Source organism: Leopardus geoffroyi, chromosome B2, assembly GCF_018350155.1.
Source record: "Leopardus geoffroyi isolate Oge1 chromosome B2, O.geoffroyi_Oge1_pat1.0, whole genome shotgun sequence".
Taxonomy (NCBI): domain Eukaryota; kingdom Metazoa; phylum Chordata; class Mammalia; order Carnivora; family Felidae; genus Leopardus; species Leopardus geoffroyi.
In genome coordinates, this window is record NC_059332.1 from 38,229,531 (window position 1) to 38,249,248 (window position 19,718).

The 19,718-nt window shown below is 38.5% G+C and overlaps 1 protein-coding gene across 2 annotated transcripts in view; it reads right to left on the reverse strand.

The window, feature by feature from the left end:
• Positions 1 to 19,718, reverse strand: part of KIF6 (kinesin family member 6) — a 392,154-nt gene that overhangs the window by 332,291 nt on the left and 40,145 nt on the right. The gene's annotated exons all lie outside the window — the stretch shown is intronic.

The following is a 19,718-nucleotide window of genomic DNA, read 5'->3' on the forward strand; positions in this document are numbered from 1 at the left end:
CACTTGAACATAATTCCCTTCCCCATCCTCAAACTTTCACCTTAATTAATTACCGTTATCTCTTTTGCATGCACACTTCAGCTCTTTTTTTAACACATAGCATTGTTTTATGTCTTTTTCCCTTTTTAAAGAACTGGTTTCATACTATATGTATTTTGTTTGGGGTAATTTGTTCTGTTTACTCAGACATCAGCCGATCCACCTCATTATTTTTTAACCTAAGTCTGTATAGCACGTCACAGTGTAAATATGTGACTTAACCAGTCCTCTACAGATGAACAGCTGGATTCTTTCCAATTGCTTGCCATTGTAGACAATGCTGGGAGGGATGACAGCCTTTACCATTTCTCCGCAGTAGATGCTTTGAAGTGAAATTTCTGGATCACAGAGCAGTAGTTCTGATAGTAGTTCTGACACTCACAATGATGTACTCTAAAGTGACCATACCAATGTTTATGCTCATCTGTAATGAAAGAGCTCCTATTTTCCCAGACTCTCACTCTTGATATTACCAAATTTTTATTTTGCCAATTTAGGGAGGGGAAGTCTCCCGTATCTCTAATTTTTTTTTTAAATTTTTTTTCAACGTTTTTATTTTTATTTTTGGGACAGAGAGAGACAGTGCATGAACGGGGGAGGGGCAGAGAGAGAGGGAGACACAGAATCGGAAACAGGCTCCAGGCTCTGAGCCATCAGCCCAGAGCCTGACGCGGGGCTCGAACTCACGGACCGCGAGATCGTGACCTGGCTGAAGTCGGACGCTTAACCGACTGCGCCACCCAGGCGCCCCTCCCGTATCTCTAATTTTCATGTATCTGATTGCAATGTGATTAAGTATATTTTCATATGTTTACTGACCAATTATCTCCCCTCTTCAGGGAACTAACTGTGTTCATGTCCTTTAAATAATTCTGTAATAAATTATTTGTCTCTTTCTTAATTGGGAGGGGTTATTTCCATGTTATGGATAACATGATATATATTATTGTATATTATTGCATTACTGTTATATTTGTATATCTTTTTCCAGATAGTAGCCTACCTTTTAATATTGTTTATGGTGGCTTATATTGCCCAAATGTTTGGGGTTTTTTTGATCAAGTCAAATTTGTTTTCTGCATTTTATGTCATTGAGCGGGCCTTCTATTTTCCAACATCATAGAAATGTTTCCTCCATTTCCTGCTATTTATTGCTTTATTTTTTTACCTAGTTACTCAATTTACCTTATGTTTATTTTTTGTTCAGGGCACGAGTTAGAACCTAACTTTGTTTTTGCTAAGTTATTAGCTAGTTTCCCCAGTATCAGTTCTTAAATGACCCATCGTTCCTCGACTCATTTAAAATGCTACCCTTATCATAAACTAAATTGTCATATATACATTATTCTGTTTCTGAAATATTCATTCTATCTTAATTTATTTGTCATCTTTGTGCTGATAACTACGCTCCTTTAATTATCACAGATTTATAATATGGTTTGATATCTGGTAGGACATCGTCTCATCTTTGTTCTTCTACAGAATGATCTTGGCTATTCCTGCACACTTTCTTTTCCCTGTGAATTTTAAAATCAGTTTTGTCAAGTTCCAATTGCCTCTAATTTATTTGACCACAGAACTCATTTTTCAAAGATCAGTGTTCAAAAGAACACACTTCAGTGACACATTGGCTTAGGTTGTATCTGGCCCAATGATTTATTTTGTTTGGTCAGTATAGTGTTGACCTGTTCATGTTTTTAAAAACGTTTGACACCCATCTGAGAGCCAAAAGTAAATAATGAATGTGCAACAGGGTGTGTGTATGTGTGTGGTGGGGTATCTTTGCTTTCCCAAAGGGCAACAACGGGCTGGAGCCAAGTAGTGACGGCTCCTTTTATTTACTTAGGCCCTATGTCCAAGTTCTCCAGTTTCTGAACTTGGCCCATTTACTTATTTGTGTTCTCTGCCTAGACTCTAGACAGCCTTTGCCTCTGAGAACCCTGCATTACAGTAATGCCTTCCTAAATAGTCTTGTGTCCCTCCAATTCATCCTTTCTCTATATTGCCATCAGAATGATTTTTCTGTAGCATATATAACTGGGCCACTGCCCTGATTTAAATTATTTGGCAAGATCCAGTTTTCTCTGTGGGTCGTATGAGGCTTGTCATCACCTGAAATATTTTTCACCTGTCATTTCCCATTATTTCTCCCTTTCTCTAGCCATTGGACCTGTCTACAGTTCCCAAAAGATTTCCCACTTGAATTTGAGTTCTTCTGTGTGGAAGGTCAAATGAACCCACCAGCCATAAACTTCACCCTCTAACCCTCTGCCCCAACCAAATTTCTTCTTTCCTCACATGCATTTGCTTGCATAACACCTACGTCTCCAAGTCGCAGACGCAACTCCATTACTAGCTGCTCTGTATAGTTCTTCCTGACTGCTTCTCCACTGGCACTTTCACCTTCCCACCACCATCCCAAGGAAAGAACGGAGGTTCTTCTGTGTCCCTTCTCTACTCATTATACCTTCTGCTGAGTCAATTAAGTGACTGATTTTCTTGTCTGTTTGACCCATGACTCTGTGTTCTCCTTGCGGGCAGAAATCCTATCTTAATCAAGTCACTGTCTCCTAAGCCTAGGACAGGGTAACTAGAAGTCTACAAACATTCAATAACACCTATGGAATGAAGGAAAAGACTGGAGAGAGGGTTGGTGGGAGGGAGAGTTTGATGAGTCAATCACTGCCTCTAACTAACCTTGGGGAGGTTAGAGCCACATATGTGTCTAATCACTATTTAAATTAGTAGCATTGTCACATGACTATCAGCTCGATCCCCAAGGAGAGGGTGGAATTAACTTTGTCCTCTATTTTAACAAATAGTGTGGACACAATCACATAATTATTTCTCTGGCAAACTCATTGTCCAATGCCACAAATTCTCTCTAAATTGAAAGTTCCTAAGGTTATTTGGCCTTGTAGCTAATATATTTTTAAATTTTTATGTCTAAAACAACAAAGGAATTTGATGGTAATAAATGATTAAATATACAAATATTTGCTTTGCCCACAGTTCTTAAGCAGTCTGTCAAGTTAAGACAACCTGTACACAAATAATTGGCACATTCTTCTCGCATATTAAAGGTCAATCAGCTACGCCAGCTTGAACACTTTTAGTTGTATTCTTAGTTGTATTCATCTCATTTTGGCATTTTTAGCATCTGTCTAGAAGATTTGTGCATGTACACATAAGACACAAAATTCCATTAATACGACATTAAGGTTTCAAGTTTAAGCATACAGGAAACTGAAAAGTTACGGCCCTCATAACAACTTTAACTCACCCACCGTCTATATTCTACACGTGTTAAGTTTAGATACTAAAAGGTTAAGCACTGAGCTGGAACACAAAAAGGACATAAATAGTCCAAACTCTCATGTTGCTTAGGATGTCTACTTTTATTTTCAGAGAACTACACACTGATATGATCTATTTTCCATATACATAATGGATACACGCAGAAAGGAGTTGGAACTGAGCCGATTTCATTAAAATATTCAGGAGGTTTAAAGTTGAATATTCACACTGCATTAAAAACATCTCTACAGTGCATTTTAAAAATGCTATGCATTTTTAGTATATTTTTAGTTTAGAAAATTGAAACAAAAATACAAAGAGCACCTATCTACAAAGTAAGAGAAGTACACGATATCATTAGGTATCTTGAAAATTCTGTAATGGTTGAAAGAACAAAAAAATTATACCTGATGGTCTTACCACACCTTTTTTATTCTATTTAGTATTTTGTTTCCCGCCCCCCCCCCCCCCCGCCAAACTCTTTTTAAGCAGGACTTTTGGAAAGAATTCTGTCAGCTTGGAAATAAGCATCTACTGCTCTTGAAGAGCATAATTTGTTTCACAAATGAGAAAAAAAAAATCGTATTTTGCTCTACTACTGCTTTACTCAGTATATTAAGTTCAGAGTTATACATTAAATAATTTCCCTATGAGCTGAGGCCAAGCACACGTATTTCCACCCAAGGGGAAAAGTTTAGAGTGAATGAAAATAAAACTCAATAATGAAGGTCTTCACACAGGGGCAGTCAGCCAAGCTAGGGCGTAAAAATCCAACATGGTGTGTGGCTCTTACTTGAATACATGAAACAGAACCACTAAATCATTTAAGAACTGCCGGCTTCCTTTTGGGTTGTAATGAATTACCAAAACTTTGGGCTAGCAGGACCAGTCTGGTTTGTCCTTCTGTTCTCAGGTAGGCCTACCTACCCCATCCTGGACAGAGGAGAAATGGAACTATATTTAGAGGCTGCCAAGAGAATCCACAATTGCTCCTAATAACTCATTCTAGCATTAAATAGCTCTGTCAAGAAATCTTCCCAGTATCTCCAGTAAATCCTTTGTGCTGAAATCTAAACCGGAAAACCAGCCCCAATGTGACTTTAACATGTGGTCCCTTAACCTGGAGGTTATATTGTACCATAAAGGCTCACACAATAGGACCAATTCTCTATGTATTTTACAGCAATTTCCCAACACTTACTTAAGAATATCTGGGCCAAGAAAGTGTTACATATAGAAAATATATGTCCTATTTTGTTTCAGTATTTGGAATATCATCTCATTAATCTGGGTTTCCTTCTCCTTAAATGTGGCCACAAGTCTAAGGCCAGCAAAGCAGCTAATCACAGAAAAAGACCAGTTCTATAAATTATTACTGCACTGGTCATTCAGCAAACTGGCTTTTTTTTTTTTTTTTTTTTTTGGCCACTTTTCATGGTTATTGATCCGTTCAACTATACAATGATCTGAGTCAATAAAGTTGTATTTTGTATGACTTAGCCTCAAAGAAATGGCTTAAACTTGGCTGTGCTGGAAACTGGCCAACTTAGCCATATCATATTTGCCTATAAGTTCATGTGCATGGCCATCAAAACTGACAATCAAAAATGTATTGAAGGCCTATTATCTATCCCTTCATTCATCCATTTTTTTGTGCATTCATTCCAGCAAACATTGATTATTTCCATTCTTCCACTGCAGTGTTCTATGTACAATATAATACAAATAAGTAAAATTCTAAAACAGGCTTTAAAGTTTACTTATTTTGAGAGAGAGAGAGAGAGAGAGAGAGAGAGCGAGCATATGTGATCAAGGGCAGAGAGAAAGGGAGAGACAGAATTCCAAGGAGGTGCCACACTCCACACAGAGCCCAACGTGGGGCTCGACCTCACAACCATGAGATCACAACCTGGGCCGACATCAAGAGTCGGATGTTTAACCAACTGAACCACCCAGGTGCTCCTAAAACAGGCTTTAAAGAGCCAAATTTTACTGAGCTAAGGAGCCCGAGTATTCAGTTTATTCTATTCAATTATATGAATGTCATCAGTCTAAATATACACAGCACTGTGCCCCTCATAAAAGAACTTTACAGCAATTTCAAAATACTAACAGTTAGCATGAGATAGTAACATTATCAAAGTAGGTTAGTATGATCAGAAGCTTCCATTATCTTTTCAAATAAGTACAAAATTAAAATATAGTTTTTCTGGTCAGAGAGGACATTATGCATGATTCCATAATTACATCAAGTTTTCTAAGGCAAGTGATAATTCCCTTTTCATTCCCTGTAAATCCCATGAAGGCACCTTGTAGTGCCTCAAACATAAAGCTGGTGCTCACATATTTGTTTCTTGTACTGCTGCTCCGTCAGTGAGAGCTGCAAGATACAAAGTGGTCTTATATTCACTGCGACTATTAAACTATGAAAACAATCACCCCCAAATTGCTGATAAATACAGGAACCTACACATGGTGACTTTTGTTCACATTCCATCTGATAAGATACATCACAATCTGCCATTTCAAAAGCCATTCTTACACTACAATGATATACTGAAAGAAGATTTAATAACAATAGGATTGTTTTAAGTGGGAAGCCTCAGTTCTTCAAGATTCCCTTCCATCCTCTTTATTAAGGCTTTTGTGATTCTATTGCCATGCTAATCCCCTTGATTTGCATCTACTTTTTATTTATTTATTTATTTATTTATTTAATTTCTCTGATTATAGAAACAGTATGTTTCTTGTCAAAAACATGGAAGAGAGTAGAAACTCAGGGTCCTCCATAACCATGTCCCACAAAGATAACCCAGGTTGACATATGTTGTGTATACCTCTAGATTTTTTACTATGTGTCTGTGTCAGGAATGTTTTCTTTCTTATTTTTTTCCTCTGCTAAGTCAAACCCCCAACCCGTTTCTGTGGGGGGGGCCTTATTTTCCTCCCTTCCTAGAACCTAAAACATCTCACCTCACCTCCAGTAGAACTGGGAGCAAGTGAAAATTAAAGGACCAGAAAAGGAATCAGAGAGACACGCAGCAGGGGAAAGAATAAAAGAGAAGGGTACAAGAGGCAGCAGAGATGTGGAAACTAACAAGAGTATCTTAACAGATAAAGTCCCCTCCCATGAAGAGGCTGATGAAGAGTCAGACAGACCCACGAGTCACTGACAGACTGATATCATCTGACCACCCCCCTCAATCCTTCACCATACAGACCAGGAGCCATCTTTGAAAAACACAAATCAGGCCAACCTCTTAGCAATCATTCACCATAGGAGTATTTTGATTTGTCAACCTAGTAACCCCAGTCATCCAAAGATAGTACAACTCCTTACCTTAATTGTGTTGGTGACTTTGCCACCCCACGAAAGATTAAATAAATAAGAGCAGAGATAACAAAGTAAATCAAACCCACACTCTTTGTACTTTTTATGGAATATGTTTAAAGGTAATTTTCACATCACTGGGCTATTCTAGGTATGTTTATTTAAAGGGTTTGAAATACTTAGAGATTATGATTTCAATTTGACACATGCAATTGATTTCAGACTTGTGATATTAAATTGGAAGGTGTAAGAACATTTGGTTTAATTCTGGAAACAGTGTGGAAATGTTTAACAGAGGTTGAGTTTCTACATGTATATGTTTGATCATTATTTTTTTTTAAGCTGCTTATGTTCTTAGAATGATTTGCTTGTTAGGTTTGAAAGTCTGCCCCACCAGGCAGTTGAGGTGCTTGAGAAATCAGAAAGATTAAATGTGTAAAAGAGGTTTAAAATGTTGAAGGGAACTGAATTACCTAAAGTGGGATCAGAACTAATTGTTGAGAGAAATTTCAACTTTTAAACTTGAATTAACCAAATGTTAGTAAAATACAATATGAAAGAGCCTGTTCTTATTTTTATACAATAATGACTTGATTTAAAAATAGTCATAAGATTTGTAGGTTGAGGTAGGTTTCTGAATGCACAGCTTTAATAAATTAAAAATTAATTTAAAACCCAATTAAATGTCAGAAGTCCCTTTTAAAAATTCCTCTTGGACAATAAAAGGCTCAAACTGAAAGTAAGCTCCAAGAAAGCAGGGATTTTCTCTGCCGTGTTTACCCTGGTGACCTCAGAGCCTAAACCAATGTCTGCAAATAGCGGGCAGTCGGAAATATTTGTTAAATGAATACATGCATGTAGGATTTGAGCCGGGAATCCATCTGCAGTTTCTTAAACCTCAACTTGGTATCACTCAGGAGATCCAATTAGAGCAACCAGTCATGCTGACACTGGTGGCAAAGCCTGTGTTCTAGGATATGCAGATGTAAGGAAATGCAAATGTTGGAACAAGATTGCCAAGGGACGCTGTGGGAAATAAGGACTCTGAGTATGGGGCTGTAAGGATTTGTTCCCTGACCAATGACTGGAGATGGATGATGGGGAAACACAGAAGCAGGGAGCTGGGTTGTACATTGCAGAGTCAGAAATAAAGCTAACCAGCCTCGGGGTTCTCCCGGAAGGATGGCCCATGGGCTACTGACACCAAAGCGGAAATGTAGCCAGCTGCATGGCATTGGACACGTAGAAAAGGTCGTAATGAGTGCGACGTAGTCAGTTTTAGATATGGCTGTGAGAAGCCCTAGGAAAAAGTACGTTGATGAGAGGAATTTATGAAATATAAAGATAGCACAAATCAAGCTGCAGAGGGTTTTGAAGGGGACGGGGCCGAGACAGCACAGTAGACCATCACCTCCAAGACCTGAACCAGGAAGGGAAGTAATGACAAGGAATGGTAAGTAAAAAGTTGGAGACAAAAGTCTGAAGAAGTAACTGCCTTTTATTTTCTTGTTTAAGTTGTGAGATTTGGCTTCTCTTAAGGATGCAGACTGAGGAGAACATTTTATAATGACTGCAAAAGAGGATGAGGGGGAGGCGGGGAAATTACATCAGATGAGGAAGCACAGTTTTACAAAAGAAATCTAAGTCAATTCAGTGAAAGCTGCTAGAAACTTCCACAAATGAGCCAGTAAAAAGGTTGAAAAATTTATCTCTGGTACCTGGTATATACTAGGTACTACTTATTCTATGAGCTGAAGATACAGCAGTGACCAAGACAGACAGGTCCCCTGTCTGCATGGGGCTTCCGTTCTAGAGGAAATGATTAGCATCAGAACTAACACCAATTTAAAAAGTAAAATAAGTGCTGTATACAATATAATTCCATGTGGTGAGATAAAGACACGTAATAAAGCAGAGGAAGGAGACAAAGAATGAAAGGATTTCTTAAGATTGTTGGGACAAGGAGGAACAGATCAGAGTCCAGCTGGCATTTTGGGCAGTGGGAGACAGAAAGCTGAGAAAGGAGAGAGGATGCTGCGGATCCTGGAAATCATGGTCTCTGGAAATCTCACTCTGCCTCAGACAATGGCATGACAATTACCTCTAATTTCCCCCACTTGATGGCAGCCTTGATTCTGAGACTAAAAACTAAAAGGCTTCTTTTTTACCCCCTTAGCATCTCAGATGGTCGCATGTGGAAGGAAATGCCGTTACAGGTCCTCTCCAGGCATTCTTAAATAAATCTGGATCCTCTGGACCCCAAATGCACCATGTTTTTCATGCCAGTCGACTTCACATAAAAGTATGTGAAACATGTTTGGCAGTGGGTTAGTTATATACAGAAGAAACGTGAGCTGGCTAGGAACAAGATCAATTACAAGCACAAGAAATCTAAAGGAAAAAAAAAATAGCTAAACCACATTTCTTTTCCTCTTCTCTAGCTTGAGTTGAAGTTGTGAGGGTAACTAATCAGAGAGACCTTTTTGCATTGCCTTTCAAAACCTGAATAAATCCTTTGTCCCCTGTGTGATTTATTTTAAGCTTAGAAAATTAGAAAAGCTAAGCATTCAACAGCATCTTAAATAACCAAAAGCAATTTCCTTTAAGTTGAGTCTTCAAATTTTGAGTGATCACTGGATGAGTTCAAACAATGACTCATCCAACAAAAAGCACGTGACTCTGACAAACTAAACTATTTAGAACTTTTGCTCTAGAATGCAAAGGGCCCTCAGAAGTCTCTCCCTACTGAACACCATACCTTCCCACAGAGTGCAGAGACCCAGTAACTCTAGGATCCCTGACAGTAAGTCATTCAGCCTCTGCTTGAATACTTCCTGCGATGAGAAGCTCATAACCTCACAAAACATCCATTTCACTTTGGGTCAAATTTCATTGCTACACAAGCCTTCCATACCCAAAACTGCAGGGACACCTCTTGGAAACTCTCCCTAATCATCAGGTCCTCCAAATTAAAGTAATTATTCCTTAAATCTCTCAGATAAGAAACACAAATGTGGGGCGCCTGGGTGGCTCAGTCGGTTGAACATCCGACTTCGGCTCAGGTCATGATCTCTTGGCTCGTGAGTTTGAGACCTGCGTGGGGCTCTGTGCTGACAGCTCAGAGCCTGGAGCCTGCTTCGGATTCTGTGTCTCCCTCTCTCTTTGCCCTCCCTGCTCACTCACTTGCGTGCGCACACTCTCTCTCTCAAAAATAAATAAACATTAAAAAAAAAATTTTTTTTAACACAGATGCAGTTCTAACCCTCTTCCACTACAGTCTTAGGTAATATTTAATATTGATCTCAATGTAGTAAAACAATTCTGCAAATACACATTAGTTAAGCCCCTTTTCAGTAATGAAAAATGGAATCTACTAAAAACCAAATTTGCTTGGAAAAATACCTAAAATTAAAAAAACACTGAAACATTTATTCCTAAGATTAAACATTTAGCACTTGGGACTGCACCATAAAAATCCTTATTTTAGTTAATGTCTACAAAGTAACTTGAATATTTACTTTTCAAAATAATTTATTTATTTTTACTTAACACCTGTACGTTTGATTTATGAAATAGAGGGGAAATATATTCTCTTAAAGCATTCGCTTAGATGTTACAAGAAGTTGGGAAAACAGACCTGGGGAAAAAAAAATAAATGAGAAAATCTAACAAAACAAACCGAGTTAAACCTTTCAAAGGTCACTTTTTAAATCACTTTACAAAGCGTCCATTATGTAAATAAAGCTCTGCCCCACAAGACATGCTATGTTTGCCCCCTTCCACCATTCTGATTCTGGGAGGAAAGGCTGAAATCACTCGGAGGGGCTCTTCTCTTTCCGAATTCTAACATTAAATACTCCTCCGTGAGCGTTTTGCGAAGCGCCCCCGCACAGATTCATCCGAGACGTAGAGGCTCTCCACAGAAGTTAAAACTGACCTGCGTAATTCATCTCTGTGCCACATCGCGGAGGTGCTGAATCATTTCCTTTGCTTTAAAATATTTTCCACATCTCACACAGGTCCATTCTCAGTTTATTTTCGTTTGAAAATGCTGCTGTTCGTCCTAGTCAGCTGCTTTTAAAACTTTAATTGTAACAATAAACCCTCAGGGGTTTCTTCTGCAGCGTGACTTACCTCTGTCATGCGGGGCACTCAGGTTCTGTGCCTCAAACAAGATGTTAGGGGGTACAGTTCCCAGGAACAGACTAGATGTGCTCAGAGGTGTGCCGGCCCCCTCCGGCCAAGCAGCGGGGAGCCTGCAGGGGCAGCTGGTGGTCAGGCCAGGCCAGGGCAGAGGTGGCAGGTGCCGGCTGAGCAGGCTCCTGGGCACCTGGGCCCAGACCCAGCACACTCAGACTTGTGCAAATGTTGTCATTGATGGCAAACTACATGTTGTTTGCTTCTCTGCCCTTTAAAGTGCCTTTCTTCCTAGCCCAGGCAGGAGTGAGGTGAAAAGCGGATAAACCACTCTCCTGGAGACACTGAGAAGGGGTCCTTTAGTGGAAAAAGCAATCCCCGGCCCCAGCTTAGGCAGGAAGAAAGTCCCACTCCGTGGCAACGCTCTGGGAAGTCCATGGGGCTCTGCCTCCCTCTTTTCATGACAGTGTGTGGTTGTTGCCCGCTTCCCTGCACCCAAGTCTTTATTTGTCAGCTCGGGCCGCCATAACAAAATACCACACACTGGTTGGCTTACACAACAAACATTTATTTCTCACAGTTCTGGAAGCTGAAAGTCCAGGATCAAGGTCTAACAGGGTTTGGTTTCAGGTGAAAGCTCTTTTCCTGGCTTGCAGATCTCTCTGCCTCTGACCCATGTCTTCACATGGCCAAGAGAGAAAGATCTCCCTCTCCTCCTCTTCTGACAAGGCCAGAGTCCTATCACATTAGGGTCCCACTCTTATGACCTCCTTTAAGCTCACTTTCCTCCTACAAACCCTATCTCTAGATACAGTCACATGGCAGTTAAGGCTCAACAGATGAAGAAAGGGTGCACAATTCAGTCTATCGCAGTAGACAAACGGATTGAATGGAAACGAAGCAGCTCATAAAATCTCCAAAAATTTTGGAGTAGCAGACTGACAAACTAGGCAGAGAAGTAAACGGAAGCTACACATCCAGAAATATTCCCAAACTACGCCCAAAACCATTTTGACGAGGTTCCCACTGCTACCACCGGATGCCACGGCTGGGGTTATTGGCCTATGTGGCCTAGAAAACCAAATTCTGATGTCGTGTCTACTGTCACCACCATCAGCCACGGTGCTCACTTTTCCTGCCTCTGTCAGTCCCAGTTCAATATCCCAGATATCTGGTTAAGTAAGCCTAGGTCAGAAGCCAGCACCCTCGCTGAGAGGGATGCTGAAAAGGCAAGATGTGGCATTTTTTCTTTATCTGTAATACAACACAGGTCCTGCCTCCTACCAAGACTCAGATGATTCACAGTTCTCTAGACGTAAGGAAAAGGTTCAAATAACACTCCTCCAAATGGCAAAAACCCATGCAATTATTATTTCCTATTACAGATGGTAAGTTAATGGTTGGAGTATATACATAATTAAAACAAAAGTTTAGGGGCGCCTGGGTGGCTCAGTCAGTTAAGCGTCCGACTTTGGCTCAGGTCATGATCTCGCGGTCCGTGAGTTCCAGCCCCGTGTGGGGCTCTGTGCTGACAGCTCAGAGCCTGGAACCTGCTTCAGATTCTGTGTCTCCCAATCTCTCTGCCCCTCCCCTACCTGTGCTCTGTCTCTCTCTTCTCAAAAATAACTAAACGTTAAAAAAATTTTTTTTCAACAAAAGTTTAATGAAAAAACATTTTGATTATAGCCATGGACTCTAATACTGTCTCTCTCTTCTATTTTACATCTTTAAAAAATTCTGATCATACACAAGTAAATTGATTTTATAACTTACTAGATCAGGAATTGCCAGATGAAAAACACAGGAGTAAAATTACAGTCAGAGAAATGAAAAACATTTAGGAAGTGACCCAATTATCAGTGAGAAAGGATAAAGGTGTCAGCTAGGACACTAGACGTGGGACTAAGACACCAGGAGCAGATATGAAATGTTTCAGAGGGAAATACTGACAGGACCTCCCGCTTAATGAATGTTGATTGGGGTTACAGAGAAAAAAAAAGAATAAAGATCAAATCTAAAATTTCTAGTCAGATAAAAACTTATCCCTTAATTAAATCAAGCTCTTTCACTGAAAATGTGGTTACATCATTAGTCTGCCTAACAAATTTTCAAAGACTAACAATAAAAAGTTAGCTGAAGTCTTAGACCAGGGAGGAAAGCCAGGGTGAAAAAGTCAATACAAGGGGCCAGGCCAAAAAACATAAAATTGATATCAGACATGTATAATGCACTGTCTTTCTAGGAAACAGGAAGTTTGGAGAAAAGAAAACTTGAGAAAAATTTTAACCAACGGGATAAATAGAATAAAAATAAAAAGTAAATAAAATATGAAATTAACTTAACATTTGTCCAATAGTTTTAGTAATTCTTTATTGATGTAATATTCTGAAAATTTAGGAATATACCAAAATGAATTTATTCACAAAAGATTATAGAGAAAAGAAATGTGGAAATTAGCCTATAAAATTTTTCCCACAAATCAATAACATAAACTCAACCAACATGCCTATGGCACAACAAGAACAACAAAAAAGCAAAGAGGGTAGGTATCATAAACTAGCAATCAGTGAGAAAGAGGTTGATCCTGAGCAAAATGCAGAAAGAGATTACCATATGGCTGGTTATTTGCTTCCCTGAATTTTTTCTCTACCAGGTATGAGCATCATGAAGGAAGGAGCTACGACTTGTTCTTTCATATGTCTGTGGTTTACACAGTACACAGAATGGCACATAGGGTGTACTTCAGAGATATTGGTGGAAATAAATTAGACTGAGCTGAACTGAGCAAGCTCATTAGGAACAAACCTTGTGAGCCAAGTTCAAATGTAAGCTGAACTGAGTAACAGAGTTGGACATATCTGTAAGTAATTTCAAAGAGATGTGTTTAATATCCACTGACACACAGACCTCTAGTGGTGTATCCCTGGGCTGTATGCATGGATTGTTCCAGTTTTAATATTTTTACCAAATACAGAAAATCAAGATGGTACGTACATGAAACACACTAATGACTTGGGTCTGAGCAGTAAAGCTAACATACTAGATAACAGAGCCAGGATTTAAAAAAAAAAAAGCTGAAAAGAGGGACCACACTTAATGACAATAACTATAAAAACAACAGAGATCAATAGAAGTCCTGCAGTTCAATAACAACAACAAACAAACCCCTAGTATTAGTACAGGACAGGGAAATGTAAAAGGACTAAGACCTCCAATTCTGCCATTATGGCTACCCAGAGTGCTTGAAATCGCTGCTTCTAAAACCCACTTAGAAATTCTGGTTAAAATATAATACAAACCCTTTTAAAAGCACAGCTAAATTTTCAAAAAAGAAAAAAAAAAGTAAGGAAAATATCCCCAGGGACCAAAAACAAAAAAGTAAATGAAAAACAAAATAAAAGTACATGAGCTGGGGTGACCCCAGGAGTGTGGGGGTAGGAAAAGAATGCTGGTATCGGTAACCAGGGTTTAGGCCACTAGGAAGTGGGTATTTGGAAATGAGATTCCTTATAAACCTGGGCCCATCACTAAAATAACAAACAAGAAAAAAAATTCATATTCACCTAACAGAATAGGAAATGGTAAGGAAACTTGTCTATCTCTGCCTGAACTATGAGTAGGAAGAGAAAAGTCTTCCTTCAACATTTGTAATCACTGATCTATTCATGTACATAAAAGAGGTATAATTTACACTACCCAACTGGTCTGTAAATCTCAATTCCTGAAACTAACACAAAAAGTGGTTTGAAACTGATGATAGCCCCGGGGCAGCAGGAAGGGGCAAAAATAAATCTAACCTAGAGTGACATGCCTTTCATACTGTAGTACAGGATTCCAATGGACAAAACTCCACCGAATATGAGCTCACAATCCAAAACAACAAAGCCCACAAGAATACAATCTGCCAGAAAAGAGTCAGTGGATGTACCAAAAGGCAGGTCCCCACCTACAAGAGCTTTAGACATACAGACTATGCAATAAATGTGTTCAAACTACTAAATACTTAAGTAATAAAAATTATTAAAATAGCAAGACACTATGAAAAGCAAGAACAGATAGGAAAAGATGACTGTGTAGCACTTCTAAAAATGAAGATATAATCATTGAAATTTTAAAAACTCAGTGGAAGGGTTAAACAGGTTCCACATGGGTGAAGAGAGACTCAGTGAACTAGAAGAGGTATCTGAGGAAATTATCCAACATGCGACAAAGAACAAATGCAACAAAGAAAATTTATATTTTTTGAAGTTTAAGAAATCACACTAAACATAAAGGAAAAGGTATGTTTAACATGAGTTACAGAAATACACACTGAAGAGAATGGAGGAGTGAAACTATTTAAAGGAAGAATAGCTGAGAACTTCCCAAAATTGATGACAGGTTGTGAATCTTCAGATTTTAGAAGCACAAGTCCTAAGTAAGATAAATAAAAATAAATCCACATGGAGGGACACCATTATGAAACCACAGAACATATATACAAAGAAAACAATGCAAGAAACAATGCAAGAAAAGACATTTCCTGAAAAAGACCAGTTAGACTAAGACAGACTTCTGAAAAGCAAAAGTTAAAAAGTGATGGAATGATTATCTTCAAAATACTGAGAAACAGAGCTGTTGACCAAAAATTCCATACTCAGCTACTACACAAATCAAATGAAATTAACACTGAAAGTGGGAACCATTCATAGACCCTTGTGAAGGAATTACCAAATGATGTACTTCAGGAAAAAGGAAATTCATACCAGAAAGAAGTGAAAGAAAACAACACCGAGCAAAGAAACTGGGAAAATATGGGGAAATTCTGATTTTTTTTTTATAAATAACATTAATGAGGACTAATTTGAATCATATAAAAACAAGGTAGAATTAAAACATTTAACAATGAGAAGATAAAATGGAGGGGAGATATGATTAAAGTTAATCATGCAGATCAGGAGATGAGAAATATTATAGACTTTATGAAGTATGCTTATAAACTTTTATTGATAACTACTAAAAGAAAAGAAAGACAATATAAAATTTCCAGATAAGAAGTAGAGAATGAGTAAGGACAAGATGAGTAGCAAAAGAGAAGTCAGAAAAAGAGGAGGACAGGTGCGCCTGGGTGGCTTAGTTGTTAAGCGTCCGACTTCGGCTCAGGTCATGATCTCACGGTCCATGGGTTAAAGCCCCGCATCGGGCTCCGTGCTGACAGCTCAGGGCCTGGAGCCTGTTTCAGATTCTGTGTCTCCCTCTCTCTCTGCTCCACCCCCCCCCCCCACCTCATGCTCTGTCTCTCTGCTTCAAAAATAAATAAAAAACATTTAAAATTTTTTTAATTAAAAAAAGAAAAAGAGGAGGACAAAGAAAAAGGTACAGAAAAAAAACAAGGTAAATAGAATGTCAATATGACAGACACAACTGCAAATATCAGTAATCACTAAATTAACTACAACTTGTATGACAAAGTAAAAGTCATCCATATGTCATTTATTAAGGAACATAACCGAGATATAAGAACATAGAAAATTTGAAAGTAAAAAAGTGAAAAATATATTTTTATATATCCCACTTAGTGTAAATATTCACACATTTTGTTGTTATTATATCAATGTGCTTGATTACTGCATGCCGGCCCAGATCCTTTGGCACTGTTATATAATATTCTGTACATGTACTGTGGGCTTTTAATATGGGCCCAGATGAGTTGTTGCCTTTTTTTTTTTTTTCAAACAGGCTTTAGGATATAAAGAATTGTTAGAGATAAAATAAATCACTACATAGGATCAAAGGAAAGCTTCTCAGGAAAATGAAGCAATTCTAAACAAATAACATAATCTCCAAATATATAAGGCACAAATTGACAGAATTACAAGTAGAAATACACACATCTGGAAGTTTTTACACACTTCTCTTGGTTCTTGATAGATCAAAAAGAAAAAAAAAAAATCATACAGATATAGCAAACTTGGACCACAATGTCAACAAGCTTGAATCAAAGGGGAAATATGGACTCCAGTATGGAAGTTAATTAGCTTTTAAGACTTTAAACAATCTAAAATTGATCGTTGGAATTGTGCATCAGGTGGAGAGTCGGGTCAAACGACCTCTAAGATCCCAACTAACTCTGGGATTGTTTAGTCTAGTTTCAATAAATATTTCATTCAAAGATTTAAAATCGAGGCTTTTTGTTTCTTTTTTTTCAGAAGTGGGTAAAGCTCTAGGATGAGTTATAGCTTGAGGTATAAACCTCAACATTCCCACTGTTTTCCACTTTGAGTTTGGTGTGGGGTGGGGATCACCAAGCTAAACCCAAAGAAAACTTCAGGGGTGTAGTCCAAAGGGAACCAAATCAAACAAACCAACAATTCTGCACAAATTCCCATGAGCCAAACCACCAAATTTCACTCAGCAACAAAGACCTATATTAGACCCTCCTCATCAACCGAAGCCAAATTTTCCTAAACCTCAGACATGTCAAGGCACTGTTCATTTTGAAAGATGAGCAAAAAACTACATTTCAAAAGAATTAACTTGAAACTATTCAAGTTTCTGTAACATTTTGGAGTCTTTATAATACATCATTTTGGAGTTTTTACAATGGAATAAAATTAGAAGAAATAAATCATACAAGGCCCCAGTCCCCTATGCCAGGCAGCAATATTTCCTCTCAGACATTCACCATGGGGAAACAAAAAAAGAATTTGCGTATTGCTGTTCAACAAACAAATGACAGCAGCATTCTAGAAGGAAAAATAAATAACAAAGCACATGTTGAAATAATATAATGGGCTAAATTTACAGCTAACATCTTTGTAACGACAGACTTGGCCCAAACATCAGTCTGTATATACAATTATAGTTCTACTGTTATAAAAACAGATAAGGACAAAAGGGAGCCATCATTTAATTGGTTCATACTGTACCTACTTGTGTGGAAAATAGTGCTGTGTGCTGATGTATGAATTTACATTTACAAATTTATGATATCTCAGTGTCCCTTTTTAGAAAGTCCAATTAGTTTGTTTACCTTATATCATTTTTAAGGGAAGCATTAGGGAGGTATTATCTTCACTGATGTTTACCTTACCACCAAGGGGTGGGGGGCGGAGAGGGCAATGGTGGGAAGAAGGCAAGGAGGATGGAAGAAAAGTTAACAGAAGAATCATCTATCTCATGAGCTTCTAGATCCTTTCTACATCTTAAATGCCTTCAGGCTTTTATACACATTGTGTCGTCTCTCTGGAATACCATCCAGAATGCCCACGTTTGTGAATTTGAGATTAGTTTTACAATCATTCTATAGGTATCACGTGGCAGGGTTTCTTCTCCTACGTGGAAGCTATTAATAACATAATAGTATATTTTACGAAGTTCTGGCATCTCAAATAAAGCAAACATAGTTGGTTTTAATTCTCCAAGGAAACCATCAGTTCTTTGGGAGCACACATAGCATATGAATATTTGTCCGTTTCCCCACTGTACAGGTGACAATGCTTTCAGTGAGTATGCACTGACTGGTTTAGTAGACTGGCCTTCAAAAAACTTAGAGTTTAATAAGATAAATAACCGGGGATAAAAGATGAATAAGATAACACCAACAGAAGATCCATAGAAGCATACATAAAACCATAGAAAGGAAATGGTCAGGTATTATTTAGTGGGCAGATGGTGGTTCTTGGTAGAGGAAGACCAGATGGGCTTACCAAAGAAGACATTACTCTAAAAACTAAAAGACAGAGAATGCAATAAACCAGGCTGGGGACAAGCAAACGTCCCAGCCTGCTTCATAGCTTGACAAAGTCTAGAAATAATTGCCCATTAGGCAAGCAGCTTTGTTAACAAGAGCAGGGTAAGAAGAGACGGCCGATATAAGTAACGGGCTGAGGTAACTATAGAAATAGACACTGCCAATCCATAAACATGTATTTAAAGCCATTTCTTGCCGGCACCATTCCATCAGGTAAGGTGAGGAAGACAGGGGACACTATAGGTGAGGAATGCACAAATGAGTAAAACACAGCCCTTGTCCTTCATATTTCCGTTCGCTGTACAGGACACAGACAGATAAACACAATTACAACATGAGAAGTGCCATGTATCAAGTATCACAGGTGCAAGCAAAGGGTATATATACTGCTGTCTGAGAGAGCAAGAAAAAGCTCTTGATAAATGACTTTAAAAAGTAACTCAAGACATTTTCAAATAACATAACATTTATATGGCTCATAACATTTGAGCATTGAAACAAAAATCTGATAATCTGATTTGAACACAATTACCGTAACAACGGAAGAAAGATCTTCATAATGTAACTAAGCTGTTGCCATATTTCAGACGGCTATGCAATTAAAAACAAAAACAAAAAAAGAAACCTTCACTGCTCTGTTTACAACAAACTGTCAACACTAAATACTTCATCCTAGGAACTGTGTTCTGTTTTGTCTTGTTTCATTTCCTGGCCCTTGTTCACGTATCTTCTCACATGTAAAAACAGCCCCTGATGATGCACCTTTTCATGCTACAAAAAGTAGGAGAGGACACTGTTTAGCTAAAACTTTAAAAAGGTGAGTCTAGAATCTTTCCATCCCCAAAGAGTAATTGTCTTTTCATTTTTCTCCCTTCCTCAACTACCCATTCTTCTCCCAGCACTTGAATCACTCAGCAAGAAACACACAAAACACCCAAAGCCAATGTTCCATGTAGAATATCAGAGAGCCTGGGCAAGGCAGGCAGGAGATTTGCTACACCTCACTCCCTCCCTTCCTTTCCCAGTTCTGCAGAGAAATGGACAATCAGCTGTTTCATCCCCAGTTCCGTAGACTGGAAATGCAATTTATGGCTCTGTGACAAAGTCCACTGTAGCAAAGCCAATAGCATGCCCCATGGAATTCACTATAATGGGATTTTAACTGTATTGGCATTATGTGTA